We start from the raw sequence: 16,520 nt of genomic DNA, 5'->3' as shown, positions 1-16,520 counted from the left end.
TAGGTTTTCAACGAGAGCTGCCAAGTTGCATGTTCCAGGTCTATTAATTGTACCTTTCAGGCGAGATAATCGTACGGATCGAAATTTCCTTTTCCCCCGTTCAGTGGATTGCCGACCAGCGCTCGGATCCTCCCGTCGCCTCGAACATTAACTCTTCGCCTGGCATTTACGTGTGTGAAGATAAGTTAATTAAAGGCAGAACCTGCTTCGATTTTTGGAGCAACAGGAACTGAACCGGAAGGAAACCGTTCCTTCGCTTCAAAGCATCGAGCGTAAAAGGTGCAATGTTTTGGATATTCGCGTGGGTGTAATACAGAGAATGTTTGTGAATACCTGCCCGACAAAAGGCAAGAAAAAGTAGCGAAACAGTGCCATTAGCAGTGTGTTTCGGTGACAAGGAAAATTAATATCAATACAGAGAGGGGGGTAAAAAGTGGAGTTACGCCGAGTAGCTGAACCGCGCGGGGAGGGAGCAAAGGAAAAACGGTGAAAAAGAATCGACGGCTGCGAAAAATCGAGCGAGTTGCAAGCTAGGGTTGAGGGTTCCCAACGGGAGGAAAAGAGACGGAGCGAAACCGTGAGCGGGCGAAAAAGGAAAATTTTCCTGCTCGCCTTCAGAACGAGACCACAGAACGTGCCACCGCACAGCCTTAGTTTTGTTGCAAAGAGAAATTGCTGCGAGCAGAAAGACCCCCCTTGGAGAGGGAGAGCTAGCTAGCTGGTTGGAAAAATTGGTTTTCCAAAAAGCAGCAGCAGCAGAGCAGTCGTGGAAACAAAGGCTAGACAAGAGGAGAGGAGAACAGCAGGTTTCCAAGAAAGCAGCACACGAGAATATCTATATGAACAAGAAAGTTTTTTCTCCGTCCGATAATAGGACATACAGCAGTGTTTTTACCCTGGCCAGCTGCAACTGGATTGGCTCATCCAACTCGGATGGAAGATTCGAATATGCCCGGCTGCCTGCCGATTCTAATGGTGTTTTGTATATTTTTGAATTATTTTTAGAAATCCTCCCACTTCGACGATTTCCTGTTGGTGTACGGTTTTAGGTGTTTTCTTTAATGCGACAACAGTGCTCGGTGACAAATGCAACTGCATTCAAGCTAAGCGATTTGAATCCCCATGTAGAGAAGCTAAATTCGATTTTTGACAAATTTGCAATCACGAAGAAGCTAGCCCAGAGTGGTTCGACGAGAAAATTACAAAGTGCAGTGCAAAAGAAGAAGTTGGAAGGAAAATTCGGGTATCCAAGATAACATCATCCTCTGGCGTTTGCGAGTGCAATTATAGGTGTGTGCGTGAGTGCGTGCGAGTGCTAGTGGGAAAAGGCCCGGAGAGCGAGCGGAAGAAAACACGTCCCAGTCAGTGAGAGGGTGATCCCGTAATCTCCAGCGCGAAAGGACGACAAGTCCCAACGATACGGTCCTGGCCTGTTCGGGAAGGGGATCACGGAAAACTCACAAAGGCACACAATCGTAGACACACACACATACACATACACATCCTCAGTAGGAGCGAGAGAAGAAGTTGAGCGAGTGGGCACGAGTAATTCAGCGCCTCTGCTGGTCTACCACTTGGTCCCTGTTTCTCTGTCTGTGCCAGCGTGCACGTGTGTTTGTGCAGTGTGTGCGTGCGCGACACCATCCGAGAGGTTGACCGACATAGGAAAAACGGACACCAGGAACATCAGCAGCAGCAAACGGCAGTAGCAGTCCGCAGCTCAGGTGAGTGTGGAAGTTCGGTGTGATTGGATTGCGGGATAGGTGCATTCCCGAAGATTCAAGCTGGATGCACTGCAATACGCGGATTAAGACATTCTGACGTTGTCATGGACGAGGTGAATTTGATTGTTCATGGTGGGTTGACATGGAGGGAATAATCTAATTAGGGAGGGTGTGAGGCTGGTTGCTTGATGGGTGTATGCGAAGGACTATGGAAGCAATACCTTTACAGTTGCAGCAACAATAACAAAGCGTTGTTGCATTCAAAGGCAATTCTGTGAAGGAAAAAAAAAGGGTGGGAGGGCAAAGGAAAAATGCACTAGCAAGGCAAATATTGCTTAAAACTCTTAGCTGTAACAATTTGCATGGCATTTTGATGGCATGGTTCCCAAGCCGAGTCAAGTACAAGACACTGAAGACGGCCTTACTGTTGAGGTCGACATACGTATCTGTCAAGATATAATTAAGTGGTGGAATTCAATGGGATTGTATAAACTCGTCTTATGACAAGTGAATTTGCATGGGTTTTTTACCTCATATGCTGATGCCATCACAATATTGTAGAAAATCTTTCGTTCCAAAAAAGTGGTAGAGAAGTGGTAGAGAAAAAGTGGTAGAGAAGGGTATTGGGAAGTGTGTGGAGGCGCGTGGTGTATCGTAGGATAGTCCCGCTAAAATTTTTTACCTCGTCAAAATGTTAGATGATTCAACCAAATGTGGAAAATCACAGTTTTTCTATTAATTATTTGCCACTTTTATCACCTAAGCTACACAATTTTGGACCAACTTTTGTTACGTCTATCGGAGCCATGATTAATATAAGTAAATACCACAAAGAAGACTGCGTTATGAAGCCTCTTTCTTCAATTATTTTCTCCAAAACCAAAATAAATCCATAACAAATAAAATCCAATCCTGAACCAATATAAATCAAATCTTAATGCAATGCAGATCTAATCCAAATTCAGCACAAATACAATTCCAAACCACTCAAAATCTAAATTTGAATCCGAATCAAAATCAAATTATAATCTAAATCAAATCCAAATCTAATGCAATCCTATCAAAATCCAATGAAAATCTAATCAAATCCAAATGCAATCCAAATTTAATTCAAATCCATTTCAAATCCAAATTCAATCCAAATTTTAAAAAATTAACCCAAATTCAATGCACTGCCGCTAGCCGCAAGTCGAGCACATCTGTACATGGCATTCATATACAGATGTGCTCGACTTGCGATTAGCGGCAGTGCAGTTCCCAACCAATTCCAAAACGATTGAAATTCAAATCTAAACCAAATCAAAATCTAATTCAAATCCTAGTCCAATATATCCAACCTAGCTTCAATTCAAATCCAATAAAATGTGAATCCATCCCATCGATACAAATCCAATTCAAATTCAATCCCAATCTAAATGCGAATCCAATCCAAATCCAATCCAAATCGAATCCAATCCAAATATAAATCCAATATAAATCTAATCCAAATCCAATCCAAATCCAATCCAAATCCATTTCAAATTCAATCCAAATCCAATCCAAATCCATTTTAAATCCAATCCAAATCCAATACAAACCCAATCCAATCTAAATCCATTCCAAATCCAATCCATATCCAATCCAAATCCAATCCAAAACCAATCCAAATTGAATCCAAAACCAAAACAAATCCAATCTAAATCAAATCCAAGTCCAATCCAAATTCAATCCAAATCCAATCAAAATCCAATCCAAATCCAATCCAAATTCAATCCAAATCCAATCCAAATCCAATCCAAACCCAATCCAAATCCAATCCAAATCCAATGCAAATCCAATCCGAATCCAATCCAAAACCAATCCAAACTGAATCCAAAACCAATACAAATCCAATCTAAATCAAATGCAAAACCAATCCAAATTGAATCCAAAACCAACCCAAATCCATTCCAAGTCCAATCCAAATTCAATCCAAATCCAATCCAAATTCAAATCCAATCCAAATCCAATCCAAATTCAATCCAAATTCAATCCAAATCCAATCCAAATCCAATCAAAATTCAATCCAAATCAAATCCAAATACAATCCAAATCCAATCCCAATCCAAATCCAATCCAAATCCAATCCAAATCCAATCCAAATCCAATCCAAATCCAATCCAAATCCAATCCAAATCCAATCCAAATCCAATCCAAATCCAATCCAAACCCATTCCAAATCCAATCCAAATCAAATCCAAATACAATCCAAATCCAATCCCAATCCAAATCCAATTCCAATCCAAATCCAATCCAAATCCAATGCAAATCTAATCTAAATTCAATCCAAATCCAATGCAAATCTAATCTAAATTCAAACCAAATCCAAAACAAAATCAAAACAAAATCAAACTACTACAATCCAAATCCAATTCAACCCAAATCCAATCCAATCCAAATCCAATCCAAATCCAATCCAAATTCAATCCAAATCCAATCCAAATCCAATCCAAATCCAATCCAAATCTAATCCAAATCCAATCCAAATCCAATCCAAATCCAACCAAACCAACCAAACCAAACCAATCCAAACCAATCCAACCCAACCAAACCAACCAAACCAATCCAAACCAATCCAAACCAATCCAAACCAATCCAAACCAATCCAAACCAATCCAAACCAATCCAAACCAATCCAAACCAATCCAAACCAATCCAAACCAATCCAAACCAATCCAAACCAATCCAAACCAATCCAAACCCATCCAAACCAACCAAACCAATCCAAACCAACCGAACCAATCCAAACCCCATCCAAACCAATCCAAACCAATCCAAACCAATCCAAACCAATCCAAACCAATCCAAACCAATCCAAACCAATCCAACCAATCCAAACCAACCAAACCAACCAAACCAATCCAAACCAATCCAAACCAATCCAAACCAATCCAAACCAAACCAAACCAAACCAATCCAACCAATCCAAACCAATCCAAACCAATCCAAACCAACCAAACCAATCCAAACCAATCCAAACCAACCAAACCAATCCAAACCAATCCAAACCAACCAAACCAATCCAAACCAATCCAAACCAACCAAACCAATCCAAACCAATCCAAACCAATCCAAACCAATCCAAACCAATCCAAACCAATCCAAACCAACCAAACCAATCCAAACCAATCCAAACCAATCCAAACCAATCCAAACCAATCCAAACCAATCCCAAACCAATCCAAACCAACCAAACCAATCCAAACCAATCCAAACCAACCAAACCAATCCAAACCAATCCAAACCAACCAAACCAATCCAAACCAATCCAAATCCAATCCAAATCCAATCCAAATCCAATCCAAATCCAATCCAAATCCAATCCAAATCCAATCCAAATCCAATCCAAATCAAATCCAAATCCAATCCAAATCCAATCTAAATCCAATCCAAATCCAATCTAAATCCAATCCAAATCTAATCCAAATAAAATTCAAATCCAAGTCCAATCCAAATTAAATCCTAATCCACTTCAAATCCAATCCAAATCTAATCTAAATCCTATCCAAATCCAACTCAAATTAAATCAAAATTCAATCCAAATCCAATCCAAATTCAATTCAAATCCAATCCAAATCCAATCCAAATCAAATCAAAAGCCAATCCAAATCCAATCTAAATCCAATCCAAATCTAATCCAAATAAAATCCAAATCCAAGTCCAATCCAAATCTAAGCAAATCCTAATCCACTTCAAACCAATGCAAATCAACCCAAATCCCATCCAAACCAACTCAAATTAAATCAAAATTCAACCAAACCAATCCAAACCAACCAAACCAATCCAAACCACATAACACCAATCCAAAACAAACCAAACCAATCCAAACCAATCCAAACCAATCCAAACCAATCCAAACCAATCCAAACCAATCCAAACCAATCCAAACCAATCCAAACCAATCCAAACCAATCCAAACCAACCAAACCAATCCAAACCAATCCAAACCAATCCAAACCCAATCCAAACCAATCCAAACCAACCAAACCAACCAAACCAAACCAACCAAACCAACCAACCCAACCAAACCAATCCAAACCAATCCAAACCAATCCAAACCAATCCAAACCAATCGAAACCAACCAAACCAATCCAAACCAATCCAAACCAACCAAACCCATCCAAACCAATCCAAACCAACCAAACCAATCCAAACCAATCCAAACCCATCCAAACCAATCCAAACCAATCCAAACCAACCAAACCAATCCAAACCAATCCAAACCAATCCAAACCAATCCAAACCAATCCAAACCAACCAAACCAATCCAAACCAATCCAAACCAATCCAAACCAATCCAAACCAATCCAAACCAATCCAAACCAATCCAAACCAATCCAAACCAATCCAAACCAACCAAACCAATCCAAACCAATCCAAACCAACCAAACCAATCCAAACCAATCCAAACCAATCCAAACCAATCCAAACCAATCCAAACCAACCAAACCAATCCAAACCAATCCAAACCAATCCAAACCAATCCAAACCAATCCAAACCAATCCAAACCAATCCAAACCAATCCAAACCAATCCAAACCAACCAAACCAATCCAAACCAACCAAACACAAACCAATCCAAACCAATCCAAACCCAATCCAAACCAACCAAACCAATCCAAACCAACCAAACCAATCCAAACCAACCAAACCAATCCAAACCAATCCAAACCAATCCAAACCAATCCAAACCAATCCAAACCAATCCAAACCAATCCAAACCAATCCAAACCAATCCAAATCAAATCCAAATCCAATCTAAATCCAATCCAAATCCAATCTAAATCCAATCCAAATCTAATCCAAATAAATCCAAATCCAAGTCCAATCCAAATCTAAGCAAATCCTAATCCAATTCAAATCCAATGCAAATCTAATCTAAATCCTATCCAAATCCAACTCAAATTAAATCAAAATTCAATCCAAATCCAATCCAAATTCAATTCAAATCCAATCCAAATTCATATAACACCAATCCAAAACAAATCCAAATCCAAACCAAATCTAATCCAAATCCAATCCAAATCCAATCCAAATTCAATCCAAATCCAATTCAAATCCAATCCAAATCCAATCCAAATCCAATCCAAACCCAATCCAAACCAACCAAACCAAACCAATCCAAACCAATCCAACCAATCCAAACCCCATCCAAACCAACCAAACCAATCCAAACCAATCCAAACCAATCCAAACCAATCCAAACCAATCCAAACCAATCCAAACCAATCCAAACCAATCCAATTCCAATCCAAACCAATCCAAACCAACCAAACCAATCCAAACCAATCCAAACCAACCAAACCAACCAAACCAACCAAACCAATCCAAACCAATCCAAACCAATCCAACCAATCCAAACCAATCCAAACCAACCAAACCAATCCAAACCAATCCAAACCAATCCAAACCAATCCAAACCAATCCAAACCAACCAAACCAATCCAAACCAATCCAAACCAATCCAAATCCAATCCAAATCCAATCCAAATCCAATCCAAATCCAAATCCAATCCAAATCCAATCCAAATCCAATCCAAATCCAATCCAAATCCAATCCAAATCCAATCCAAATCCAATCCAAATCCAATCCAAATCCAATCCAAATCCAATCCAAATCCAATCCAAATCCAATCCAAATCCAATCCAAATCCAATCCAAACCCAATCCAATCCAAATCCAATCCAAATCCAATCCAAATCCAATCCAAATCCAATCCAAATCCAATCCAAATCCAATCCAAATCCAATCCAAATCCAATCCAAATCCAATCCAAATCCAATCCAAATCCAATCCAAATCAAATCCAAATCCAATCCAAATCCAATCCAAATCCAATACAAATTCAATTCAAGTCGAATCTTATCCGAATCCAATCCAAACCAATCCAAATCCAATCAAAATCGTTCACACCTCGAAAGTCGGATGACCCGGTGAAAATGGGAGCGGGCCATTTGGCATAAAGTTATTTGGCATAACGCCATTTGGCTAATGACTGACCATTTAGCATAACGGACATTTGGCATAGTTAAGAATAGCGACCAAAGTGAGGGTCATTTGGCATAACGGACATATGGCATATTTTTTTTTGTGCTCATGAAATTAGTTGCTAAACTAAGTGGCTAAGTGAAATTTAGTTACTAACCGAAATGGTGAATGTAACACAGCTCGATAATAATATTTAAAAGAAATAATCCTTTCGAAGAAAGCAGGCCTTAACCGAGTATGAAGCAATTATAAGTGTTATATCTCCATCGGGATGCGTTTACCAGGGTTAGGGCAATGGTGGATGTGATCTTTTCTAAAAAAGGCGTTTGTCCGGCATTAGGCGATGGTGAATGTGACCCCTTCTTTAAAAGTAGGCCCTCGCCCGGATTAAGAAAATGATGATGTGATCACTTAGTTAAAAGTAGGCGCTTGCCTGGAATTAGGCAATGGTAGATGTAATTCCTTCATTATTAGTATTCATTAGCTCGAATTACCACAATGGATATGATTTTTTTTAAATGAAGGCGTGTGCTTGGCATAAGGCGATGGTGGACCTGACCCTTTCTTCAAAAGTAGGTTCTCACCCGGATTAAGGCAATGGTTGATGTGATCCCTTCATTAAAACCAGGTGCTTGCTCGGATTGAGGCAAGTATGCATGTGATCACTTTTTGCCCGGATTAGGGCAATGGTGGATGTGATTCCTTCTTTAAAATTAGGCGTTTGACCGGATTAAGGCAATGGTGGATGTGATCTGCTCATTCTTCTTATTGGCATTACATCCCTACAGTGGGACAGAGCCGCCTCGAAGCTTAGTGTTCATTAAGCACTTCCACAGTTATTAACTGCGAGGTTTCTAAGCCAGGCACGATGATACTTTTATGCCCAGGGAAGTCGAGACAATTTCCAATCCGAAAATTGCCTAGACCGGCACCGGGAATCGAACCCAGCCACCCTCAGCATGGTCTTGCTTTGTAGCCGCGCGTCTTACCGCACGGCTAAGGAGAGCCCAATGGTGGATGTGATACCCTCTTCAAAAGTAGGCGTTTACCTAGATTAAGGCGATGGTGGATTTGATCCCTTTTTAAAGTAAAGGTGATTCCTTTTGTGGAAATAGAAGTTTGTCCATAATACGGCAATTGTAGATGTGATTCGTCCTTTGGAGGCGTTTTCCTGAATAATGTAGTGAATTTAATCCCGGACGTTGGCCATGTTGCCATGTCCGTTATGCCAAATGAACCACTTTTTTGTTGCAGTTCAAAATTATGCCAAATGACCTAATGCCAAATGACCCACACCCGGTGAAAATGATAAGATCGTTATAAAACAAAAAATGTCACTTGGGGTACAATGAGGCAATGAGTGAAGCAAACAGGGTGCATCACTCAGGTGGAACACGATTTGCAGACTGCGTGGTTGGCGACGTGTAGCCATGGACCGAGCTGAATGACTTTCGAATATGACTTTTGTGTACTGCAAAGGCCACAAAAATATAAATAATCTTATTCAAATTTTGGCTTTCTCAGTCTGTGGATTTAGGAACGATGAACGATGACGTTTCGGCCGATTGGTTTTAGCCTTTCAGACTTTACGACCCTTGAGAAAGGCCAAAACCAATCGGCCGAAACGTCGGGAACAAAAACAAAAAATCGTTCTTACATCCACAGACTGAGAAAGTCAAAATTTTAATAAGTGAAGTAAATCCAGTCGGTAACGCCATTATAAATAATAAATAATATTCGCGGTTTCAATCTGCAATAAATTTTAAATGTATAAAAACTGTTAGAAACATAAATTCTGGTGAAATGCATGTTTGTGATTAAACTTGAATCAAGGGTGTTTTCAATCATTTAGTAGTTCAACAGTAACTGATTGTAGAGGCAAAATTTCAAAGGTTCATGTGTTTCTACAGCTCTGCCTAATAGTTCGGTAAGTGAGTTCCACTAACAGTTAATTCCGTTATTACGCTAGTTGCAGTAACTTAAAGCAAATGATGACAAAACTTCAATCATTTAGTTTCAGTTACTGCAACTGCAACTCCGTTATTAGTGGTCCACTATACAACACATGTTAAGCCTCTGGAAAAAACGATTGTTAAACTACTAAATGATCGGATTCAGATTACTAAATGAACGAAAACATCCTTGACATTAATCACTCCTTGCATTCTACTTAATCACTGCTTGTTTGACTGAAGTGTATTTTCTTCAAATTCTACTCGACTATAAATTTAGAATATCTTAACGCTAATATGCTATTTTGCAATAATATTTGGTACTTGGTTTTGAATAAATTACACGGCGTGATTAAGTCCAGATGAGCAGCGCAATACATTTTGAACAGCGGCGCATTGATGCAAAAAATTTGACATTACCTGATCAAGCATAAAAACAAAAATAATTTAATTGAATGAAATCAATACATACCATAGACGTTTTCCCAAATTGATCCAACACGCATGGCGTACGTACATCGAACCTTTTCCGTTTAGAAGTGATTTGATTAACTTCGTTTATTGTCCAATTACAGACCATGCTTCGTTAAGCATTTTTCTTTGTTAGTGCGTCGAGAAAACATCAAATAGCAAACCTGTTTGTTCCTGGACGGAATCTACAACACAATGTTTCTATTTTCTTTGATCTCCTCGACGTTTGTTCACTTTTGTCGCAGACATCGTAGTTACAATTTCTTTCCCAATGCTTCTCCGAAAAAGTGAACATAAAAGTCGTCTTTTTTTTCGGAAGAACTTTGGAAGGAAAATGAAACTAACAATTTTACTAATAGTGTCAGGTCAGTTGTTGATCGTAATCGTAAATCGTAATAAAATTTTCAAACTTGGAAGATTCGCTTAAGACCACTGCAATTTGATTGACGCTAGCATAAAATTACAAAGATTCCAATAATACCAATATCCCCATTCGCATCACGCCGAACCCGTTCGATCGCTGCTGCCAGTAATCCATCATCGTACCATGTTTGACTAACACGACCGACGTAACCCAATCCAAGCGAGCGAAATTTATTTGAGATCGGCTTCGGAGATTTACACTCCGGAAAAAAAAAATCAAATATGTCCCATCATCCGATGCAATAGCGGGGACACGCACGGGAAAGCCGTGTTCCCTAAGCAACATGTCAAACGTCCAATTTGCCCCCCAACACATTTTCCAGCGCTTGGTGCCGCCTGTCGCACAGCAGCACCACCACCCACCCGTCACATAATCGAGTTATCAATCATATTCTGCATGACAACGGCGCGATGGGGCGCTGGGCTATGATAAAAGAAAAACAATTTTACGTATTTGATGTACTAACGTCAGGCACATAACTGTCCCATGTTTATGGGAATTTTAAGAAAACATTGGACGGATATCCTTAAAGGAGGAATGCAATGCACATCCACATCATTTTCGTCAGTTGTTGTCAAAGGGAGTCAGCTTCGAAATAAAAATAAAAATGGCGGACTTGTACCGTAGTTCCTAAGCACATTTTGATGATTGATAAACGAAAAATCCTTTTTCAAATTTATATTACAGAAAATAAATGAGAAAGATTAGAATAGGAATATGTCAAGTTTATAATGGAATTGAATTAGAGCTGTGCGCCAAAGTATTTGTGAACGGCGGCGGCGTAAGGCCATTTTTACACCGGCGGCGGCGACGTCAGCGGCGTCACGCCGTAGGCAATTCGGAAAACCCTTTAAAAGAAAACCATCAGAATTAGATTTAGGATTTTTTTTAGAAATTTCTTAACCCGTTTCGGTCTGACCTAGAAATGAAAATTGTAATAACCCGTGCAGACTCATTTTTCGTCCGAATGCCATGAAATTTTCAGGGAAGAAGTGTCATCATGTCTATTTTTTTGGTACATAGCTTGATTTGACCATGGTGCCAATCCGGTCGGATTTATTAAAGGGGGTCATGGGTCAGGTGCAGTCAAAAACGGACCATTTTTTTAAAAACCATTGATAAATGAACGAAAGTGCCTAGAATGTTGATGCAAACGTGATCAATCATAATTGACCAGCATCAGAAGTTAGTTTTTAAACAATCAAATCACCAGGACATGGTTCCGGGTGTTCCGGGAACATGGTTCCCTTGGGTAGTGGACACTTTTCAAGTTGTGTAAAACCCAGTCTTGCGATATATCAAACTTCATGATTTTGGAAGACAATCTCAAAAGATGAGTTTTTGAGAGGTTTGACACATTAGCCACTTCCTGAATCGTTCCCGGGAACCTGGTTCCCTCAAGGAAGTGGACAAATTTCGATTAGCACCGAAACCCATCTTGCGACATACCAAACTCCATGATTTTGAAAGACAAGCTCAATAGATCAGTTTTTGAAAGGTTTTGGATACATTGGCCACATCCCGAAGTGTTCCCGGGAGCCTGGTTCTCTCAGGGAAGCGGTTTGGAGCTAATCGAAATTTGACCGCTTCCCTGAGGGAATCAGGCTCCCGGGAACATTTCCGGACGTAGCCAATGTGTCCAAAACCTCTGAAAAACTCATCTATTGAGCTTGTCTTTCAAAATCAAGGAGTTTGATATGTCGCAAGATAGGTTTTGATGCTAGGCGAGATTTGTCCACTTCATTGAGGGAACCCGGTTCCCGGGAACACATCCGGATGTGGCCAATGTGTCCAAAACCTCTAAAAAATTCATCTATTGAGTTTGTCTTTCAAAATCATAGAGTTTGGTGTGTCGCAAGATGGGTTTCGGCGCTAATCGAAATTTGTCCGCTTCCCTGAGGGAACTAGGCTCCCGGGAACACTTCCGGCCGTGACCAATGTATTCAAAACCTTTCAAAAACTCATCTATTGAGATTGTCTTCCAAAATCATGAAGTTTGATATGTCGCAAGACTGGGTTTTACACCACTTGAAAAGTGTCCACTTCCCCAGGGAACCAGGTTCCCGGAACCATATCCTGATGATACAATTGTATTGGAACTAACTTCTGATGCTGGTCAATGATGATTGACCACGTTTGCATCAACATTATGGGCACTTTAATTCATTTATCTATTGTTTTTAAAAAAATTAACCCGTTTTTGACTGCACCTGACCCAGGACCCCCCTTTAATAAATCCGGCCATGGTCAAATCATGTCATGTACCAAAAAATTGACTTCCTCAAAAAAAACTTCTTCGGAAACTCTAGGAAGATATTTTTGGTATTTTTCCGAATTGCCTATAGGAATTTTTTTGAACATTCCTCTGAAAATTCCTTTAGAGGCTCCACAAACCATGTAGCCCAAAATTTCACATTTTCAAACCCACTCCTCCTAGTAGACTTTCGTAGACTTTTCCGAAACCCCTCCCCTCCTTGAAGTCTACGTAGACTTTTCCAAATTTTGGAAATCAACTAAGTTTTAAAAAAATCAGCTATTCAAATCCATTTTAGTATGTATACCTTACAACAAAATTCGAATTTCAAACAAAATCCAACAAAAAATCAATTTACAACGGAATCAAAAAGCTTCGTCTATGTCTGTTGAATTCGATTCCTCGTAGAGGTGTGCGCCATCGTCGCCGACGCTTCTGCATCGGCGTGTTTTCAGGATTTCGAAAAAAATCTAGTTGAAATTCCGAGAATGTCAATTATACATTCCAATAAGTTTTTTGTAGGAATTTCGTAGAAATTTCCGGGAGCGGGCCATTTGGCATAAAGTCATTTGGCATAACGCCATTTGGCATAAGGTCATTTGACATAAAGGCCATTTGGCATAACGGTCATTTGGCATAACGGACATTTGGTATAATTGTAACCAACGTCAAAAGTGAGGGTCTTTTGGCATAATGGACATTTGGCATAATTTATCTTTGCGTTCGCTAAATGGTGACTAAGTGGTGCGGGAAACACCCCGGAATAGTAAATATAACTCCCGTCAATAACAATATTAAAAAGACATTGTCCTCTCGTGGAAAGAATGCATTTGCAATGCAATGCAAAAGTAGGCGCATGCCCGGACTAGAGCAGTGGTGGATATAATCCCCTCTTTAAAAGAAGGCGTGTTGCCGGATTATGGCAATGAAGGATGAGATCCCTTCTTTAAAAGTAGGTGCTTGCCCGGATTAAGGTCATGGTGGATCCGATCCATTCTTTAAAGGTAGGCGCTTGCATGGATTATGGCAATGGATGATGTGATCCCTTCTTTAAAATTAGGCGTTTGTCCGGATTATGACAATGGTGGATGTGATTCCTTCTTTAAAAGAAGGCGCTTGCCCGAATTGAGGCAATGGTGGAAGTGATCCCTTCTTTAAAAGTAGGCGCATGCCCGGATTAAGGCCATGGTGGATGCGATCCCTTCTTTAAAAAAAGGCGCTTGCATGGACTATGGCAATGGAGGATGTGATCCCTTCTTTAAAAGTAGGCACTTTCCCGGATTATGACAATAGTGGATGTGATTCCTTCTTTTAAAGAAGGCGCTTGCCCAGATTGAGGCAATGGTGGATGTGATCCCTTCTTTAAAAGTATGCACTTGCCCGTATTATGACAATGGTTGATGTGATTCCTTCTTTAAACGAAGGCGCTTGCCCGGATTATGACAATGGTGGATGTGATTCCTTCTTTAAAAGAAGGCGCTTGCCCGGATTGAGGCTATGATGGATGTGATTTCTTCTTTAAAAGAAGGTGCTTGCCCGGATTGAGACAATGGTGGATGTGATCCCTTCTTTAAAAATAGGCGCTTGCACGGATTGAAGCAATGGAGGATTTGATTTGTTCTTTAAAAATAGGCGCTTGTCCGGATTGAAGCAATGGAGGATGTAATCCCTTCTTTAAAAGCAGGTGTGTGGCCTGAATTGTGGCAATGCAATGGTGGATATGATCCCTTCTTTAAAAGTAGGCCCTGCCCGGATTATGGCAATGGTAGGTGTGACTCCTTCTTTATAAGTAGGCGCTTGTCGGGAATAAATCAATGGTAGATGTGATCTCTTCCCCGAAAAGCACAATTCAGATTGATTTGGTTGCAATAACTCATATGTGACTTGATTGGTTTTAGTAACTCGTCTACGACAAGTGTGTTGCTTGAGTTTTTAAAGTTAGGCGCTTACCTGGGTTAAGGCAATGGTGGATTTGATTCCTTCTTTAAAAGAAGGTGCTTGCCCGGATTGAGACAATGGTGGGCGAATCCCTACTTTAAAAGTAGGCATGTGGCCGGAATAAGTCATTGATGGATGTGATCCCTCTCTCGGAAGTAATTCTGCCGTTTTGTTATTTCGTTCTTCCGGAAAATGTCTACCATCAATCTAAATTTATCAGAAAACAGCCTCGACCTACTTTATCTACGCTAAACATTACATGAAATATCCCTTTCGCTTTCACAGCTCGAAATTATGCCAAATGTCCTTTATGCCAAATGACCATTATGCCAAATGGCCTTTATGCCAAATAACCTTATGCCAAATGGCGTTATGCCAAATGACCCAGACCCGAAATTTCCTAAGAACTCTCCATGAAATTTCCGATGTTTTTCTTGAATATCTCATGCAACATCCCGTGGAATAATCATCCGGTGAAATCCCAAGAATTTCTATCTAAATTCCAAAAGTTTTTCCGTTAAAATTCCGTGGAAATTTAGATTTATTTCCCGAGGTAATTTTAAGATTAAATAAACATTCCGAAATATTTCCCGTGGCACGTTTTTAAAATTTCTTTTGAAAATTTAAAGCGACTTCCTGAGGAAAAACTTTTTTACAGAAATTGCAAAAAAAAACATGTGTTCTCAAAGACTTTTTGGCGGGAAATTCAAATAATTTCTTTGTTCGGAGACGAGCCAGCCTAGGGCTGAAAGTAAGGAGGCTTAAAGAAACAAGAAAAAAAATTCTTTCTAGAAATTCCCAACATTTTCCATCGATAGTTCTAAAGAATTTATAATAGTACCCCCGAAGAAATTGCCATGAAATTTACGAAGAGTTACCCATGGATATTTCGAAGATTTCCGCTTATATTTCCAAAGAATTTCCGAAATTAGGAAAAAAATTCCGATAACTTCCCAGAAAATCTCCAGTAGAAATTCTGAAGGGGTTTCTCTCCCCTTAAAAGTTCCAAAGAATGTCTTTTGGAAATTCCAAAGACTTTTGTTTAATATGATTTCTTTGGAAGTTTCCAAAGAAGTTAATGCTGAAAATCAAAGGATATTCTAGTAAAATCTGCAATAAAATCCATTTGGAAATTTTGAAAAACTTTCGAAAGTTTTTTATAGAATACTTTAAAGAAATTTTCTGCTCGTTTTAAGCCGTAGTTCATACTTTTACTTAGAAGTTAGAAGAAGTTAAAACTGTGATATTCAATAGATTTTTCTGGAGAAATACAAGAGATTATTTCGGTAAAGTCTTGCAAAAAAACCCAGATTAATCCACCTAGCGGCGATGATGCCTTTCTCGTGCATCGTAAAATGTACTGAAAAAATCACATAGGAAAGGTCAAAAAAGCACTTTAGGGGGATAGATCGCATATTTTCTATCATTTTGCATGTTTTTGCATTAATTACTATGCATTTCCACCATTTTTGAAAAAAAAATTTTTCGATTTTGAAATTTTTTTTTCCAAGGGGGGAAACAATGAAAACAATAGCAAACAATGGGACCGCATTCCCCGTCGAATGCAACTTGTTGCGAGTAAATCGGGTAATGCTAAGTTCCAAAAAGTGTGTCTACAAATTTTGTACACATACACACATACACACACACACATACATACATACACACAAACAGACATCACCTCAATTCGTCGAGCTGAGTCGATTGGTATATAACACTATGGGTCTCCGAGCCTTCTATCAAAAGTTTGG

General features: G+C 39.5%; 2 protein-coding genes across 10 annotated transcripts in view; one reads left to right on the top strand and one right to left on the bottom strand.

The window, feature by feature from the left end:
- LOC134224947 (G protein-activated inward rectifier potassium channel 3-like) overlaps nt 1–16,520 on the bottom strand; it is a 494,447-nt gene that overhangs the window by 108,133 nt on the left and 369,794 nt on the right. The gene's annotated exons all lie outside the window — the stretch shown is intronic.
- LOC134224949 (serine/threonine-protein phosphatase 2B catalytic subunit 3-like) overlaps nt 1–16,520 on the top strand; it is a 194,118-nt gene that overhangs the window by 982 nt on the left and 176,616 nt on the right. For all 3 annotated transcript variants that reach the window (XM_062704618.1, XM_062704619.1, XM_062704617.1), the window contains exon 2: nt 1,006–1,724. The gene's annotated coding sequence lies outside the window, so the exon portion shown is untranslated. The remainder of the gene's footprint in view (nt 1–1,005; nt 1,725–16,520) is intronic.

Source organism: Armigeres subalbatus, chromosome 3 (assembly GCF_024139115.2).
Source record: "Armigeres subalbatus isolate Guangzhou_Male chromosome 3, GZ_Asu_2, whole genome shotgun sequence".
Classification (NCBI taxonomy): Eukaryota; Metazoa; Arthropoda; class Insecta; order Diptera; family Culicidae; genus Armigeres; species Armigeres subalbatus.
Note: the sequence above shows the minus strand (reverse complement) of the source record. Positions and strands in the feature narration are given on the sequence as shown.